Genomic DNA, 16,842 nt, shown 5'->3' on the forward strand with positions numbered 1-16,842 from the left:
CAAGGTGTGTGCACCTGAGGCCTTTATTCCTTTTATCTCTATCTTTAATATTTTTTTTTTGTTTTAGTCGGTAAGGACTATGGTCTAAAAGTTACAGGGTAAGACTGCAGGGAAGGGTGGTCAGTCTGTCATGGTGGAGTGAGTGATGGCAAGGGTGTGAAGGAGGCGGGCGGGACTTTTACTTGCATTATGGTATTTTCCATATGTTATATGAATTTAGAAATTTAAGAATGCTTTAGGATGGACCCAGAATTTCTACTGTAATAACTGTAACAAAAAACTGTAATATAACCGAGATTTTATGCTGACTTGCAAACCTTTGAGGTTTCTAAACAGATTTGTTCATTGAATGATTTCCTCTGGCATAAATACGCACATGTCCCTGAGGCTGAACAGCAATCTGCCATCTAGAGAAGGGATTTCAGGCCCGGGGTGGATCCAGAGGGCTGTGCCTGGCTGTCCTGAGACCTCCATGATTGAACAGGGAGGGTACAGCCTTGAAAGCACTTGTGATCCATCCATGATTTCACCCCAGAAAAGCAGATCTACCTGAGAATGATTGTGCAAGAAGACATCTGAATGCCATATACCTAAAGGAAATATTTCAGGAAGTCTGGAGAGGGGTAAGTGGAGCAGAATGAAAGCTACATGGGTTATCTATGTGGTGATTTTTTTTTTCTGTAAGCTTAACCCTGATGTACAAACTTTCTATTCTTTGACATACTGAAGCCATTAATGATGGTCTTTTAAAAATTCTGACCATGAGTAAGTAGTATTTATAATTTTATTACCACAGGTTACATTTTACCTGGGAATCTCACTAAATAGCCTCATAAATAGGTTTACTGCTGATTCTCCGTGCCTGTCAAGACCTGTACAGGTTTCAAATATAGTAATTAACAGTAATGCTGCCAGGTATGAGTCTTCTTTACTGGGGAGGTGGTAGGCAGACAGTCTGCCAGCCCCTTTCATGCAGGAGGCTGTAGGCTACAGCCATAGGAATGTCTCAGCAATGAATGACTGACCCTTCATTCAGTGATCACCCTAACTCCTCCTAATTGAGGTTAATGCCAGAAGCATTGACACCTTGATGTTAACTCATTAGTGCCTGGAGGCTACTGGAGATTGCTGACAGCTCAGTTAAACACTCATAAAATCAAATTTAAAGGGAGCGTTTGACACCACGACCAATTAAGATATATTTGCATGGATAACATATATATATATGTATGTATATATTTACCTTTGCTTTTTGAAAATGTATCAAGACAATGCCATTTCCTTGTACCCTTTATAACTTAAATGATTCTACGATCAAATGTGTATTTAATTGCTGGGAAGTGCACTAATGATTCTATGAGTGTTACCTGAGCAAGGGCTGGTTGTGCAATGCACTCGATTACTAAGAAATGGTTCCTGCCATGAGTAATTTAGTGGTTACACAGGCAGGGCCAGCCAAACTTTGGACAAAGTGTTAATCTCATTTTATGCGTGGAGACAACATTTACACAAGGGTTCTTGTCATGGGAGCTGAAACTAAGAACTATCAACTGTCTCATCAATGTATATTTTGTGGTGGCTTTGTCAGATGAGTAGATCCATGCTTTGTTCTCCAGGTGGAATTTTTACCATGCAGGATTTCCTGCCCAATCCTTTCTTATATGAAGTGAAAAGAAAGCACAGGATGTGGCAAGTTAGTTTCTAAGTTATTCCTGTTTTGAACCTGAGCTGTGGCTCTCTATGATCAAACCAACTAGTCCTGCATGGACTACACAGGAGGAGGATGCTGTGCCTTATATGAATTATATGATTTATTACAGCTGAATGATGGCCAACCCGTGTATCTTTAGCCATGTATCACTAAAAAGCATTTCTCCTGTTCCAGTTCAAGTTCTTGTCTGGAAGAGACCAAGTAGGGTTCAAGAGAAACCAAGTGGTAGGGCATAGAGGCTCACATTTTAATGCCTTCTCAGGCAACCTTCTGCAGGTTACCCCATTTCATCTTTAAGTGGTATAACAGAATTCCAGAGAACCACTCTTCCCATCCACTTTGGACATTTTTTTTCATTCCTGCTTGATCTCTGAGGCCCAAGGCATGAATATTTTTTCTTCTGGTTGTGTGGAGGTCCTGGAATGGGCTTTTATAGTCTTGGTGTCTGATCAACTCTACACTGTGCTTAGAGACAGGGATGCCAGTGAGACATTTAAGAGCAGACACCTCCCAGAAGTTCCCTGGGTAATGTCTGCTCAGTGCAGATGACCTTTTGTGGGGCACCTCACCCTACAGTGAGGAGTAGATTGCCATGGAAGTTACACCCCTGCTGCCTTATTCTTCAGGAAACTTCCCTAAACATTCATTTTTTTTTCATTTACTTTTCCTACCTCCTTTTTGTGACCTCCATTTATTTAAAGTATCCACACCCATACAGTTAATGCCCCTTCAGACAGTCACTTCAAATACTGTTGACAGTGGCTACTTTTCATGTCCTGTTTTAGTCACTGTTTAGCTAAGCCATTCATTTCAGCTCCTTTAATCTTTCCTCATAAATCAACCTCTCCAGTCACTCAATTGTCTTTTTTCCACAACTACCTGAATCTTTTAACAAACACTGAAAAGGCTTATGATTATTTACCCCACTCCCTGAGGTCCAGCAGAGACTTACAATTTCTTTGCCATATGTTAGCAATGACTGTTGCTTCAGCATCAAACAGGACCAGCACCATTACCTGTGAAGAAAAGTTGACTTTCTCTCTGGAGTTTCAGTCACAAGTATCCTGCTGCTCAGTATTTCACTTACTACCCCTCATCTGTGCGAACTGAGACAAAGAATATAGCAATTTCTGAATGTCAGAGTAGGGAAGCATTTCTGCATGGGGAAAACAGGATCATGGGGAACAGTATCAACATCCCTTACTGGCTGGTTGTGTTTCCAGCTTTACAGATACAGAGGCCTGGGGCCTTAAGGATTACTGATACTGCATAATATAAACAACAAAGCAAATCCTACTAGATCCCTGTCAAAGATATTTAACTAAATTCCTAACCCATGAGCCCACCCTGGGCCATCTCTTATCTATGAAAGCCATCTCACAGCTGCCTGCAAAGCCTCTGGAGGCTGGTTAATCCAAGAAGATGGACCCTTGGTGTCAGTGCCTTCAGGGGAAGGAGCAAAGGCAGGAGGGCAGAGTCTTGGAGGTCCCTTTGATGGGTGTCACTCCATTTCGGTGAAGCCTCAGGGAGGGGAAGAAGGCTGTTATGCAGCTCCATCTGGAGTCCAGCAAACTTGTTCCCTAGCTGGTCAAAAGTTGCCCCAGCCTGGATGCTCATAGCTTGCAGAGACCAGGAGATAACATATCAAAGACCAGTCTGTAGATGGGACTTGAAGACTTGGACTATTTAGTCCCCAGATCATATGTATTTGCTTCAAGATTTGATGAAATTCTTGCAGTATGCCTTTAGAATTAAAAAATATCTCTTGGAATGGGCAAGACATTACTTTTTTACAAGGGTACATGAAAAATTAGAAAAAAAATACCAGTTTGCGAAAGGGCAACCCCCTAATACATCTCTTTCTCCTTTTCCTTATCAGCAAGCATTGCCTCTATTTTTGGCCAAGCATGGCCCTGTGGAGGGGCAGTGGCCTAAGGCCAAGAGGCTTTCTGCTTAACCCTGATTAATCACCAGCTCTTTGGGCGTCACCGGGCTTCCTCCTGCCTTGTGTGGTTAGACCCCATGTCCTGGGGCTGTTTGCTCAGCATCTGGCAGGAGAGAACAGCAGCCTCACCACCTCCTGTGGGGTTTAGGTTTATGCATGAGTGCAGACATGATCACACAGATATGATGAGTCCTTGCTTTCAGTGCCTACAGTTGTTGTTGAACTTTATTGACATGAAGCTTCGGAAAGATCAGGTGTCAAGCTCCTGCCTGACATGTCCATTGTTGTCACTCAGTCATGAATTCAATGACTGTCTCATGTTTATCTTACTTTGTTTTGTTTCTTCTTATAATATAAGAAGAAATAATACTTATTACTGTGAAAAATAACTAATATTAAAGTCTTTTCCCCTCTACTTTTTTTTTTTTGTAGTGAAAAAAAATCATCTGGGGTTTATCCCAGGACTACATAGTAACACACATTTTTTAACGTGCTGTATATTGATCAAAGGTTCTGATTTCTGCTGTGTGAAAGCTGTACCTGATTCCCACAAGTTAAAAAGGCAGATTTTCTCCTCTGTGCTATTAGAAATGATCAAAACTTTCTGCAGATGCCTTGGGTATCAGTGAAGAATGAAGTATAGGATGTTGGTGTTGTGTTGTGGCTCTCTTTTGAGAGGATTGAGCCCCCTAGTAAATTGGACTTGGAACGCGTGTAATGTAAATTTTCTGTCAGATATTTCTTAGCCAGTTACAGTATTAACAAACAAACTGATTTTCTTTCATTCCTTACCTCATCATTCTTTGTCCTCCAAGTTGTGCTTAATTAAATATGAAGGTGCCTCTGACAGTAAAGAAAATTAAATGGGGAGGGCACAGATACTGGTTTGTACTTTCTGCTTTTCTTTCCTTCCTGTTCCCGTTCAGCCTTGTCAGGGTAGTGATTTTCTCTTAAGCAACACTTAGACATATGCATATGTTTGCATTTAATTTCCAGATGGGGAGGCAGGCCTCTAATAACTGTGTGAGCTGCTGCTTTACAGATCTGGATGGCTGACTGACTTACCTTCCTTTTGCAGCTGGCCAAGAAACTGTGCCCATACCTCGGGACGCCGACACACTCATGGCTGAGCCAGGCTTTTGGCCTCTAAAGCTAGACTGCTGCAAAAAATGATTTACCTCTCCCAGTCTGCAAAAAGCTTCACCTCCTCTTTACACATGTGAGGCTCTTGATTTCAGGTTCACACAAACTGCTTTGCTTTTTGGCATGACCACTCTTTGTAAATTTGTTTCCTGAAGTCTTGAGCAGATTTTATTCAAGGAAATGTATTTCATCATTAGCACTGACATTTTGGTTAGGGCAAAAATATTTTCCTGAGTGAAGGGGCTTGTAATGACTCCTCTCTGTTTCTCTGGAAGTGCTCCTCTGCAGACTTCCTGGAAAGGAACAGTGTGTCTCCAGCTGCGTCTCAGGTATCTTGTCCTGGCTTGGTGAGTTGTGTTTTCCTGAGGGACCTTACTGAGAAAGTTGTAGATCTCAGCATAGCTGGGTCGAACCTACTTTGAAGTTCAAGACTTAAAGGTTTGGACTAGCAAGCTGGAGCGTGAGTAGAGGGGTGGAGTATTGAGTGCACAGACGTATTGATCTGAATAGGAATGCATTTGCAAATAGGTATGTTATTAAACATTCTCTAATGCTGACCAGATGTAGCCGTCTACAGTATAATCAGCTACATATGGACTAGATACGTTGGCCTCCCTTTGTAGTCAGTATATGAAAAGAAAAAGACAATTTCTAGGTTGCAGTTCATCTCATTTTGAAGTAGATATCTCAGGTACCTTACAAGTGTTTGTCTCTGACTAGATCAGATGTGAATATCTGCATTGTTGACACCTAAAGTTAGGTTAGATAGTTCTTACCTTGAGTGTGTTTGCTACACACTGACATATTTTGAAAAACTATTTGTCATTACTTTCCTGAGTCTTCAAACCTCGTGATGCCTAAGTGAATTCTAGTGCCTTGTTGATTCTAAATTTACTAAATTGCTTCAAATCTTTTCTTTTTATGAAACTTATTAGTCTTTGACAGTTTCCTGTCTTATTACCAGAAAAGTAAAAAATTAGGTATGTAGTTCAATAATATTTGATTTGGGTAAATAATGTCTCTTCTGAAGAGTTCTTAGCTTTCTGTGGGTTTGAACCCAGTTTTGCAGGATGGGATTCAGCTTTTGATTGTGATACTGAATGTAGTTGTCCAGAGATATCAAAGCTCTTGGTGTAGCCAAGGAAACTTATTTTTGTACTGACTAGATATGTAGAGCTCAGTAGCCCATATATACACATATAGTGATATTTTAGACAATTGGGTTTATTTATAGATCCTGCCTAATATTTACACAATCTGCCTTTGATGTTTCAGCCTAAGGCCTTTCAAAAGCACTCAACAGTCATATTTAACCGGATCATGGGTATTTGACCAGCTGAATTATTCTTGGATCAGTGCTGACAATAATGGGAGCTCACACACCGAATACCCATGTGGACATTTATATGTTGACTCCCCAGCTTCTTGTTGCTGTGCAAAGAAAAAAACTCTGGGAAGGGTTTGTCTTTGAGGGACACAGTGGTCCTAATATAGTTTTCTTGCTCTGGCAGCTGTCTCTGTAGAGAACAGCAAGAATGCAAGAGAGAAGCTAGTGTTGCTATTTATTTCTTGTTTTTACCCATCTTTGAACACAACAGATCCCAAAAATGGACATGGCAGCGCTATCCTTCTTAACGCACAGAAAAACGTTTCTCTATTTTGAGACATCAGAAGATGTCCTTCTGAAGGGCATTTCCTTTTGCCAGTTAGTGTTAAAAGAAAATCTTTCCTAATCTTTTATTTCAGTGGAAACTTACCTATCTCAGAAGCAAGGGTTTGGCATTAGAGCTAGAGTCTACAACATTGAAAACATGATGATTTCCAGACAGAAATGCTTTAAACCAACACAAGAATAACAGCTTGTCTCAGAGTCAAAACTCCTGGTGATGTTTATGCACTCTAGTAATGGAGAATGCTCCCACAGGTCTGGTTCTATCAGCTCTGTATGGTGTTTGTCCACATGGAAGCAGCTGGGGTGACACGAGCAGAGCCGTGAGTACCTCCACACCCCTCCTGCCTTCTGACTGCCCAGCTATCCTGTGTGTACCCTGGCAGCCCAGTTCAAACACAGGAGGCCCTGCCTCATTTGGAGTACATGCTATGGCCAAGCCCACAAGGAGCTGCTTCCTTGGACAACCTGTGTCACCCGAGGAAGGGACAAGGGCCCCCTCAGTGGAGTGCACACCTCTAGTAACACAGGGAAACTCTCCTCTCCAGCAAAGTAGAGGGTTTAGTGCCTGCAGCTTCCAACTAGACCCCGTGGTTTGGGAGGCTCTCCAAGGACTACCCAGCCCTGATTTTGGCAAAAGCCTACACAGCCTAATTACAGCCTTTTCCAGCTGGCTCCAAACCCACCAGAACCATCTGCCAGTGGATGTGTTACAGCGTGCCATGCTTGGCTACTCCACTGTCCCTGCCCCACAGAGGTGTCCTGGGAGTTTCTGGTGTTGATTTAGTGCCCACTGGTAGGAAATCCCTGTGTCAGGGGAAACACCCCCAACTTGCAGATCCCAGCATGTTCTGCTCTCTTTGTGTCTCTCAGGCAGCACAGAGGGCAGGGGTTGAGTCTGAATATGTCAAGGAGGTAGCTATGACCTGAGGCATCCCTTGCACTTGACAGTCAGTTTGGACATTTAACTCTGTTCTGGAGAGAGTCCCCATGGGCTGCACTTGTGCAATGAAAACATTCCCTGGCCCTAAGGGCAAGTGGCAAGGCATGGCCCGCATCTGAATAGAGAAACTCTCTATACTCAAAGTAGCTACAGTGAAAAGTCCCTGGCTGTGCTGTCCCCTGGGCCATGCCAGGGTGGAGAACAGGCCAAAATATCTCTGGAAATTTTGTTAGTCACAACATGTGTGCAATTGCAAAGCAGTGCTTGGTCCCTTTATTTTATTAATATAGATGTGTCCTGGACTTGAACTTCAGATCAAGGAGTTTTATTGATCATTATTCTTCCAGTACCTCTTTGTTTATTCTTCAGTCTTTCTGGGATAACAGGATATGGCATTCATGAGCCTGGCATGCTTAGAAACATCCCTGCTCCAAATCAGCACAGCTTTCCTGCCAAAAAGGCCTATGGGACTGCAAAAAAGTCTGTTACAGGGGAAGTATTGAAGTATTGAGACTGTCTGGCTCTTGTGTGGTGGAGAGTGAGTCTGGCATTGGCCAGGGAATGGCCAGGGAACTCTGAAATTTGGCTGCCCTGATAGTAGGAGAGCAAGAGACGGACAGAGGAGAGGGCTGTACCCTGGCACTGCAGGGGAAGTTGCCCCATTTTTTTGGTCTTGGGCTGTTCTCAAATATTTTTGTCCAGTTATTTACCTTGTTTTTGTTGCAAAACAAAGCAAAACCAGCTAATACCATTTCCCTCCACACCCAGGACACTGTTGCTACATTTACCTCTGTCTGGTGCATTCAGGGCAGGGGGTTGTCTTCTCTCTGATACTAATGACTTTGTCCATGATTTCTCAGCTTATTTGGAAGGCTAAAAAGAAGTTGTTGGACAACATCCACCATTAATTAGATTGGCAGTGGAAACCAAGTTGGGCTAATTTGATAACTTTGAAAAATACAGACTCCTCAGACCAGTGTTTCCTTTGGACATGTACATTCTAGTAGCATTTAACTCATTTTTTTAATTACCCCGCCAACTTTTTATTAAATGTTCCCAGTTGAGTTTGAACTCTGATTTGCTTTGAAGGTGCTTGGGATCAGATCCCACAGCCAGAAAAGCTGGAGCATTTCTAATCATTAACAGAGAATGACTCTGAAAGGGGCTTTGGGACTCAGAAATATGGAGGTATTTGAGTAACCTTTCTAGTCAAGGTTTGAATCCCTTCATAGGTAACAGCTATTGCAGGGAGAAAGTCCAAACTCCCTGAACATGGTGGGCAGAGCAGGTCAGTAAGAGAGGATGTCTTGTCCAAGCGAGTCCTAGGACCTGCTGCAAACAGGTCAACAGGTTTTGAGTCAGGTCTCAGATGATTCTGTTCTGCAATAAACATAGAGGAACAGCAGTAATTGCAGACCATGGTGCTCATTTTGGTCACCATGATATTATTATAACTGATCCCCAATCCACAAACACACCCTTTTTCCTTTGCTTGCCCAGCAGCTCTTATGAATCAAACATGCTGTTGAAAGGGAGTTGCAGATAATGTGGTTTCCCTGAGCCTTTCAAACATGTTATGAAACCAGAGGAGCCAAAGTAATCATCATTATTAGTAAGCAGACTTGAGCCTGAGTCTGAATCTGCTGTGAGTATAAACAACTTGCATTCGTGTGTGCATCCTCCCTGCCTTTAGTGACGAGTGTTTCACTGTGAGATTAAGGGTTGAAGGCTCCAAGATAATAATTTCAGCTGTGTGCCTCTTAGTGCTTTAAAGCCCATAGAATATCAGAATATTTATTGCTGTGACTTAGTTGCAAACTCCCTGGAGTGGATAAGGGTTGCAGACCTCATGATAAATAGCACACGCTATTATTTAGCAAATGATAATGCAGACCACAGAAAAGTAGGGAGAGAGGAAAATATATTCCCAAGGGCTGATAACTAATGTAAAGAGCCAAGAAATAGTTTAGAGTGGGAGGGAATTTCCCCAGCTTCCCTCCTCCATGGATAAGTCACTGCCTTACGGATGCGCTGCACAGGGCCCATCACTGATCCCTCCAGCACCAAAGTTACTCCTGGCAGGAGTTCAGAACATACAGATTCACAAAGCCCTGTAGGCAGAGCAGACCTGATGTTTTCCAGCCCCAGCTGGAAGGTGATATAGCCTATATTCAAAGCAGATGAAAGGGCTTGTGGCTAAAGCTTAACTGGTTTTTTACAAGGCTTCTCTGATGCCTCTGTGCCATCTGCTCCGTACACAGGGCAGGTATTTTACCAGACTATTTCCCTTTCACCCCTTCCCAGTCAGTCCCTTTCCAGAGACCTAAAAAATCATCCATCTTTTTTCACCCAACCAACAAGGACATATCTGTGCTAGAAATCTCCCTTTACCTGGGATATGCCCTCCTGGAGGAGTCACATTCCCTGACCATAAGCAGAAATGTGCCATTGCAGAGGATGAGGCACATGGAACATGATGTCAGAGGGTGGTGGGTGAGCCCTACTGGAATCAGGATCACTCGGTGAGGTAATAAACACGAGTGTGTACAGACAGCACTGTTCTGATGAGTGTTGTGCCAAATTATGGCAGTCCTTGAGGCAGGAGGGTTTGTGCAGCTGGTAAGTGGTTGGGGTAAGCCAGGGGCTGGGGTGACCCACAGCCTCTTTTCCTTTTTATGGCCTTAGACAGAGGCAGTTGGAATGTGGATGATGCCAACCAGCTGTATCTGCCACTCACAGTCTGGGATGGGGAAAGGGATGGGCATAGTGAATTCCTGGTGAATGAGTAGTAAGGGATGAGAAGGAGGAATGAGAGGGGCAAGCCTTGAGACATGATGGGTCTGTAGTGGATGAGGCACCTTCCCTGCCATGCCTGCAGGAAATCTGTGCCTAATTCATCTCTGCATGACCTGCATTAGCGGTTGGTCTTTTTGATACAGAGAATCTGTTTATTCATCCCCAGTCCTGGCCCAGTGGAACACAAACTCGTGGTGTGTCGTGGGTCATTACAGGGTGATGTTGTCTGTCTTACGGTGATGGAAAATGCCCACCTCATGCAGGACCACTGTGGTTAGTCCACAGGTAAAATCTGGAGAGTCTGGAGACAGAGTGTGACAATGCCTAATGGCTTCAGATGTTACTTTGGGGTAGGAGGTAGAAAATTATGATCATGAAGGGTAAGGCTTTGCTTGCAATGGAATTTGATTTTTCTTTCAGTTGTGAGAAATACAGGCTGTCGAGGATCAGACATACAGTCATTACACTTCTGAAAGACAAGGATTAGAACTACAGCCTTGGGCTCATAGGGTGAGAATTAAAGTTTCCTGTGTGATTATATGGAAACTGCAGTAAAACACACATAAAACCAAATTACGGGTCATGCGTTTCAGATGCTGGAAAGGGAGAAATGATGGATAGCCTGTGGCAAAATCCAATGCATGTACGTGTGACTGCAAAAGATCAGAAGAAGGCATAAGCATCTGATTTAGAATACTTGTACTGCAGAGGCAGATTCGTAGCATATGTTGAGAGCTTATATGGAACAGACCATGCAATATGTGATACCACACGCAGAGAGCCAACACTCTGGAAACTTCCTTCTCCTGGGAAAAAGATCATGGAGCAACATTTATTTTTAAGAGGCACCCTCATGTTTTACATATTCATGCTTTCTGTCATGATATTTGATAGCATTGCATTTCATCACTTGGAGACACAATGCTTGGGAAGACAGGCTTGGAGAGTACCTGTGCTCTGCTCAAACCCATTTCTCTGCAGCTTTGTGCCATACTAGTCCCATTATTTGGCCACTGTGTGTTCTGAGAGCAAATTGTGTGTAGTTGGGCTAAGCTAATGAAGTATATCCTGAGAGAGGTGCACTGGAGGAGGATGTTGTGGATTCATAGACACAAGGAGCAGATCAGTGATGTGATCACAAATAGTAAGTCCAACCCTTCTTCCTGAGTTCAAAAATAAGTTTACATGAAAACTACACTTTTAACCTCCCATGTGCTCAAATCAGAGCAGCAATGCCATGATTAAACCTACTTCTCACCCTGATTCCTTACACATAACCCAGGGGACCTGGCTGTCCTGCCTGTGTCCTTCCTCTGCTCTTCCTGACAGCCCTTTTTATGAGCAGACTGGAGTGCTGTGCATCAGCCTCTGGCTGTGGGTGAGCAGGAGCCTCAGATAGTTACCTACCCTCTTGCTGCAGTGGAGGTGATTGGTGGAGGCACATCCCTACCAGCCAAGAATCTCTCATCTATGGGGACACACAGATCCTTCTGTCAACATCTCCTTCATGCTGAATAAAACATCATTTGGGTGAGGCCAGGGAGAGCAACCCTCCTTCTTCAGATCCTTTTTCCAATGACTAGGGGCTGCTTCCAGGTATTGAACATGCAGCCAAGGCTTCTTACTTCTCTCTGCTGACACCACCACTCATCATCCTCCTGAAGCATAGCTGGGGGAAACAGGGGTTTGCTGGCTACTTTCCAGCCAACAGATGCATGTTCCCCTCCAGAGAAGCAGCTCTGGTCCTAGGGAGATAGCCTGATGCAATGACATTTAGGGAAAGACCTAAGGCACAGCAGCAGAACTGTGAGGAAGGGATCATTGCTGGGATAAGAACAGTGAAGAGGCTACAGGAAGGGAAATGGCAATAGCAATGAGAGACATGATTGGCAATGAGAGGAAGGTGGGGCTGATGGAAAGAGAATGAAAGAGAGAACTCTAAGAGGAGCAGTTCAATCACTCTGTAGATAATATAGGATATTTGAGCCAGGATTTCATTTTTTTTTTATATTCTAGCTCTGATCCATGAGTTACTGCAGAAGAATTGTTTTATTGTTCTGTGGCTGACTTTCCCCATTTATGAACCAGATAATGGCCATTAGCAACCCTACAGCAGGTGAGGGTACCTTCAGATCCTAGCCTGGAAGTGTTGACACGACCATTATTGATAGACATGTGGAGACAGGCTGTCTCAGTGAATACTTCTGCAAAAATCTTCTTGAGTCTCTAAATTTGGCAGGTCCTAGAGCACTACACCAAACCTGAAGCACTTTCAAAAGGTCTGACACTGGTACTTGTGCCCTTAACTGTTCTGCCACCTCATGAAAAGTTTTGCAATGTCTGGTAACATAGAGGATGTTGTGAGGGAAGGGAGCAGGAGAGCTCTCAGCATATCCTTAAGGACCAACCACCCGTAAGATTTGTCTGCAGCTCCAAAAGTACAAGGGAGGTCTCTGCCTGCCTCAGTGTAGGAGACCTGGGCAGACCTTAGACAAGTCAATTTATGTCAATTGTTCTCTCTCTGCTTCAGCTCTGTATTTAAAAAATGAAATGTGAGGATACTTTGCAGAGGAGTGATGAAGGTAAATAAGGTAAAGAGCAGGATGTGATGAGGTGTATTGAGAGTTCATGTAAGTGCTCAGATAGAAATTCTCCAGAAAGGTGGATGCTGTAATCAGAACTCATCATGCCATTCACCTCGCTGCACTCCACCCTCAGTCACTGATCATTAATGTCACTCAGAGACCTGAAGTGATTTTAACAAATTGTCTGAGAAGTGCTGTTTCTCATTTTAATAGGTCTTAGGCAAGACAGCAGAAGAAAGTAATTCAGTGCCACAATGCTGATAGCAAAACAGTCACAGATGCTGATATCAAAAGACTTATTTAGTCCATTTTGATCCTTTTGTCTTGCTTTTCTCATCTCAAAAAACAAACGCTGGTGGACTCCACAACTGGGTCTCTCTGAGATCCTCTCTTAGGATCCACAGCCCAAGGTTGAAGCTCCCTAAAGGACTGGCCATTTTGAAGATCTTCACCATATATTCAGTTCTCTTTTCAGAACCCAAGTAAGTGATGAGGTTTTCAGATAGGAGTCTTACAGAGACAGTTGTGACTGTTGTATTTGTTGTAAGCTGCTTGGATATCATCATATCTGAGCTTGTGCTTCGCTTGCCTATGTGTGCAGTAGGTATGTGGACTGGTGGGATATAGTAGGGAGCCAGAAATGTTCAATAACCTGGTGTTCAGTTTCTTGAAAGTTTCACATCTTCTGAACCAAGGCAGTATTTGGCCTGTATTTTCTCCCCATATTGTTGTCCAGAGCTGCTCTGGCCAGATGCAATGTTCATGCCAGTCTGAGTCATAGGGCAGCTGGAACAAGCTGCTCTCTTCATCACTCTTTGGAGAAATTTGTTTGCTTTGAAAGGGTAGGGCCCTTGTAGAGGACACTTAATTTTCTCCAGTTTACATCATTTTCCTGCTCAGATGTTTGGTTGTTTTTTGGGGTGTGTGTGTCTCTAAACTTCAAGAACTCTGTTGAAACAACTATTTCATGTCTGCTGATGGAAATTCATATTTATGTTTAGTGGAATGACACAAAGAAATGAAGAGTTCTTTCTTCATGACCATGATCCCCCCCCTTAAATCACAAAAAGTTGATGATTCAGACATTAAACTGATCCAGAATCCTGTTCTTATTACTGGGGTCACCCCATATACGTGGTAGAAAAAGAGTTCTGGTCTTTGCCAAGGGTGTCAGTAGGCACTAACTTTTTTACGTGCCCATATACCTTACTGCACTTCCTGTGGGTTAGCTGGCTTTCACCAAGTTGGGAAACATCCATAAAGCGCTGTGAGTGGAAGTGACATATTTACCTCGCCTTGTCTCCTTTCATCCCATTTTAGACCTCAAACTGTCTGACAGCATTAGGAAGCCCCACAGAATGAGAACTTGAAGTACTCCTGGATTTATTGAATCTCTGTGATATCTCCTGATGCTAACATTAACTGAATACATTGGGAATGGGGCAGAATACAACCTCTGTGAGGCGACTTTCAGGGATATGGAAAACAGAAAAATGTTAGAAATGAAACTTGGGAAACCAGATCTGCCTGCTGGTTTTCTTGCAATTAGTCAAGGAACTGGCTCACATAGTTATCTCTGAAAAACAGAGGACAGAGGAAAACGTTGTATTGCTCTTTACAAATAAACAGCAGTCATTAAAAGAGCTAGTAACTATCCAATAAATTTGTCTTCTATCTCTAGTAAAAGAGTCTAAATAAGGAAAGAAGAATAATTTGCTGTGCCATGCATTCACATCAGCCATATGTATATTAACTAACTCTCAAGATAGTTGCCAAGACAGAATGTAAATGATGGAAAAAGGAAGGAGTGAATTTTGTTGGAATGGAATAATGGAGAAAAGACCAAACAAAGTAAATCTGTAAGCAGTTAAAGCAAACCTCTTCCCTGGTGAAGAAAAGTTTATTGAGGTTTCTGTGTGACTCAAAGAACACTTTAGTTATTAATTGGATTCCTTTAGTGACATGTGGGAAGTATGCAGACCCTCTACACATGTTAACTTCACCATTGAGAAGGAACATGAATGATATATACATAGATTTGTAAGAAGCAAATCCAGACATAATCACTTAGTTTGATCCAACTGCAGACCAAATAGATGAATAAAATGTGGTCATTTAATCCGTGTAAATAAGATGTCTGTTCATGTACTGAGACAATTAATATATTATTTCATGAAGACTGAGCTGAAAAATCAATTTAGATTGACTGGAGATGAAGATTATAAACCAGACTGAAAACAGGCTGGAGGCACTAGAAATGCATAGTGATGAATAAATGCCAACACTTGGTGGGAGATACCTCAGGGGAACAGCAGGGAACAATGTTAAATTGTTTTTGTTTAGGATCCTTATTAATGATTTGGAAGGAGGATTGGCTATGATATAAGCTCAGTGCTGGGATGGTGCTCATCATGAGAGAAATCATGCTTTCCAAAGCACTAACACTGACAACTTTTGACCTTACAAACTTTGGGTGAATCAAAATCCCAGAAAAAGATGTCAAAAAGTTCAGTTTGGGGGTCTTACCTAGAGAGTCCCAGTGAATGCACCCATCTGTAGATCCTTCACTTGGAAATCTCAGTCCATGAGGTTCATCATTTAGAGCAAAGTTTCCACTAGGATTCAGCCTCTCCTACTTATTTATCTAATGTTTGTCCAACTTCATTCACACTGGATTCTCTATACCAGAGGCTGACCCATGCTGTTTAATTGTCCTGGTATTTGAACATACATTGTGATTCTAGCAAGTATCTAGATACTATTAAATATTTCAGACAGAGGGGTGGTGAAGCAATAGGGAGCTGTGGGGTCTGTGTTTCCTTGCTAAATTTACTGTTTTCCAGTCTGTTTCCAGAGGCCTGGGATTTACTCAGGGAAAGCTGAACTTCAGGACTGTCCTTTGGAGAATATCACCACTGCCTTGACATGGAGATTCAGTCCCCAGAGTCACTGGGTTATCTTTACCTCTTGAGTTTGATTGTGAGTGTTCAGCTGTCCTGCTGAGGGGAGAAGGGCAGGTGCTGGCTAAGAAAAGGGATGGGGCAGTGCAGCTTGCCTCATTATGTGCATCTGGACAAAAGGAGCTGGACAGGTAACCACCTTCCATATCTGAAAAGAGGTGCAGGGAGAGAGTTATAGGAAATGCAGAGCAATTTTGCCATCATTTCACAATGCATTGGTTGGTACTGTCCAGTTATAAGGCTCAGCAGAAGTTATTAATCCATAAGGTGTTGTGGTGCTGCCCCCCATTCCTACACCACCAAGGCTCAGGAAGAAATACAGTGAGATGGTCTGTGCTGGACTCAGTTCACAGGCAATCAGCTTGACAAGGCTGGTTTATATTCCATGTTGTGAACTCCCTGGGGCAGTGAATGTCTTAATGAGTTTAATTTACACAGCAGAGCTTCTTAGTCAGGGGGTATAGCTCAGTGGTAGAGCATTTGACTGCAGATCAAGAGGTCCCTGGTTCAACTCCAGGTGCCCCCTCAGGAACTGCTTTTTAGATTAGATTTTAGAAAAAAAATCTTTACTTTGAGAGTAGTGGGGCACTGGAACAGGTTGCCCAGAGAAGTTTTGGATGCCCCATCCCTGGAAGTGTTCAAGGCCACACTGGATGGGGTTCTGAGCAACTTGGTCTAGTGGAAGGTGTTTCAGACCATGACAGGGGGGCTGGAATGAGATGATTTTTAAGGTCCCTTCCAGCCCAAACCATTCTATGATTCGTGGTTTTAAGGAAACATACTCAGTGCTTCGACACTGAATAGCAGGATTGACATTAGGAGGCACATTAAAGCATGAGTAACTAAAATAACAAGACACAGACAAAAAGCAAATGATGATGGAGAGGAGTGTTAACCATAGGAACACAATTTATTTCAGCCCCTGCAAGAATCTCAGTTTTCTCTGTGAAGTCTTCTGGTTTGGGTACAGATACCACAAAATATGGCAGTCTGAGGGTCACGAATGCCAAATCTCCTCCTTCTCCAGTGCTTGGCTGAAGGTAACATTCTTCACATATCCCTGTGCTTAAGTGAACATTGGTTTGGGTCT

General features: G+C 42.9%; 1 protein-coding gene and 1 non-coding gene across 2 annotated transcripts in view; both read left to right on the forward strand.

Annotated features, from left to right (window-relative positions):
- Nucleotides 1-16,842, forward strand: part of EVA1A (eva-1 homolog A, regulator of programmed cell death) — a 212,955-nt gene that overhangs the window by 115,428 nt on the left and 80,685 nt on the right. The window lies entirely within an intron of this gene.
- Nucleotides 16,207-16,278, forward strand: TRNAC-GCA (transfer RNA cysteine (anticodon GCA)). The gene has a single exon. It is a non-coding gene; the product is annotated as a tRNA-Cys (tRNA).

The sequence above is a fragment of the Pseudopipra pipra genome, chromosome 3, assembly GCF_036250125.1.
Source record: "Pseudopipra pipra isolate bDixPip1 chromosome 3, bDixPip1.hap1, whole genome shotgun sequence".
NCBI classification, from domain to species: Eukaryota; Metazoa; Chordata; class Aves; order Passeriformes; family Pipridae; genus Pseudopipra; species Pseudopipra pipra.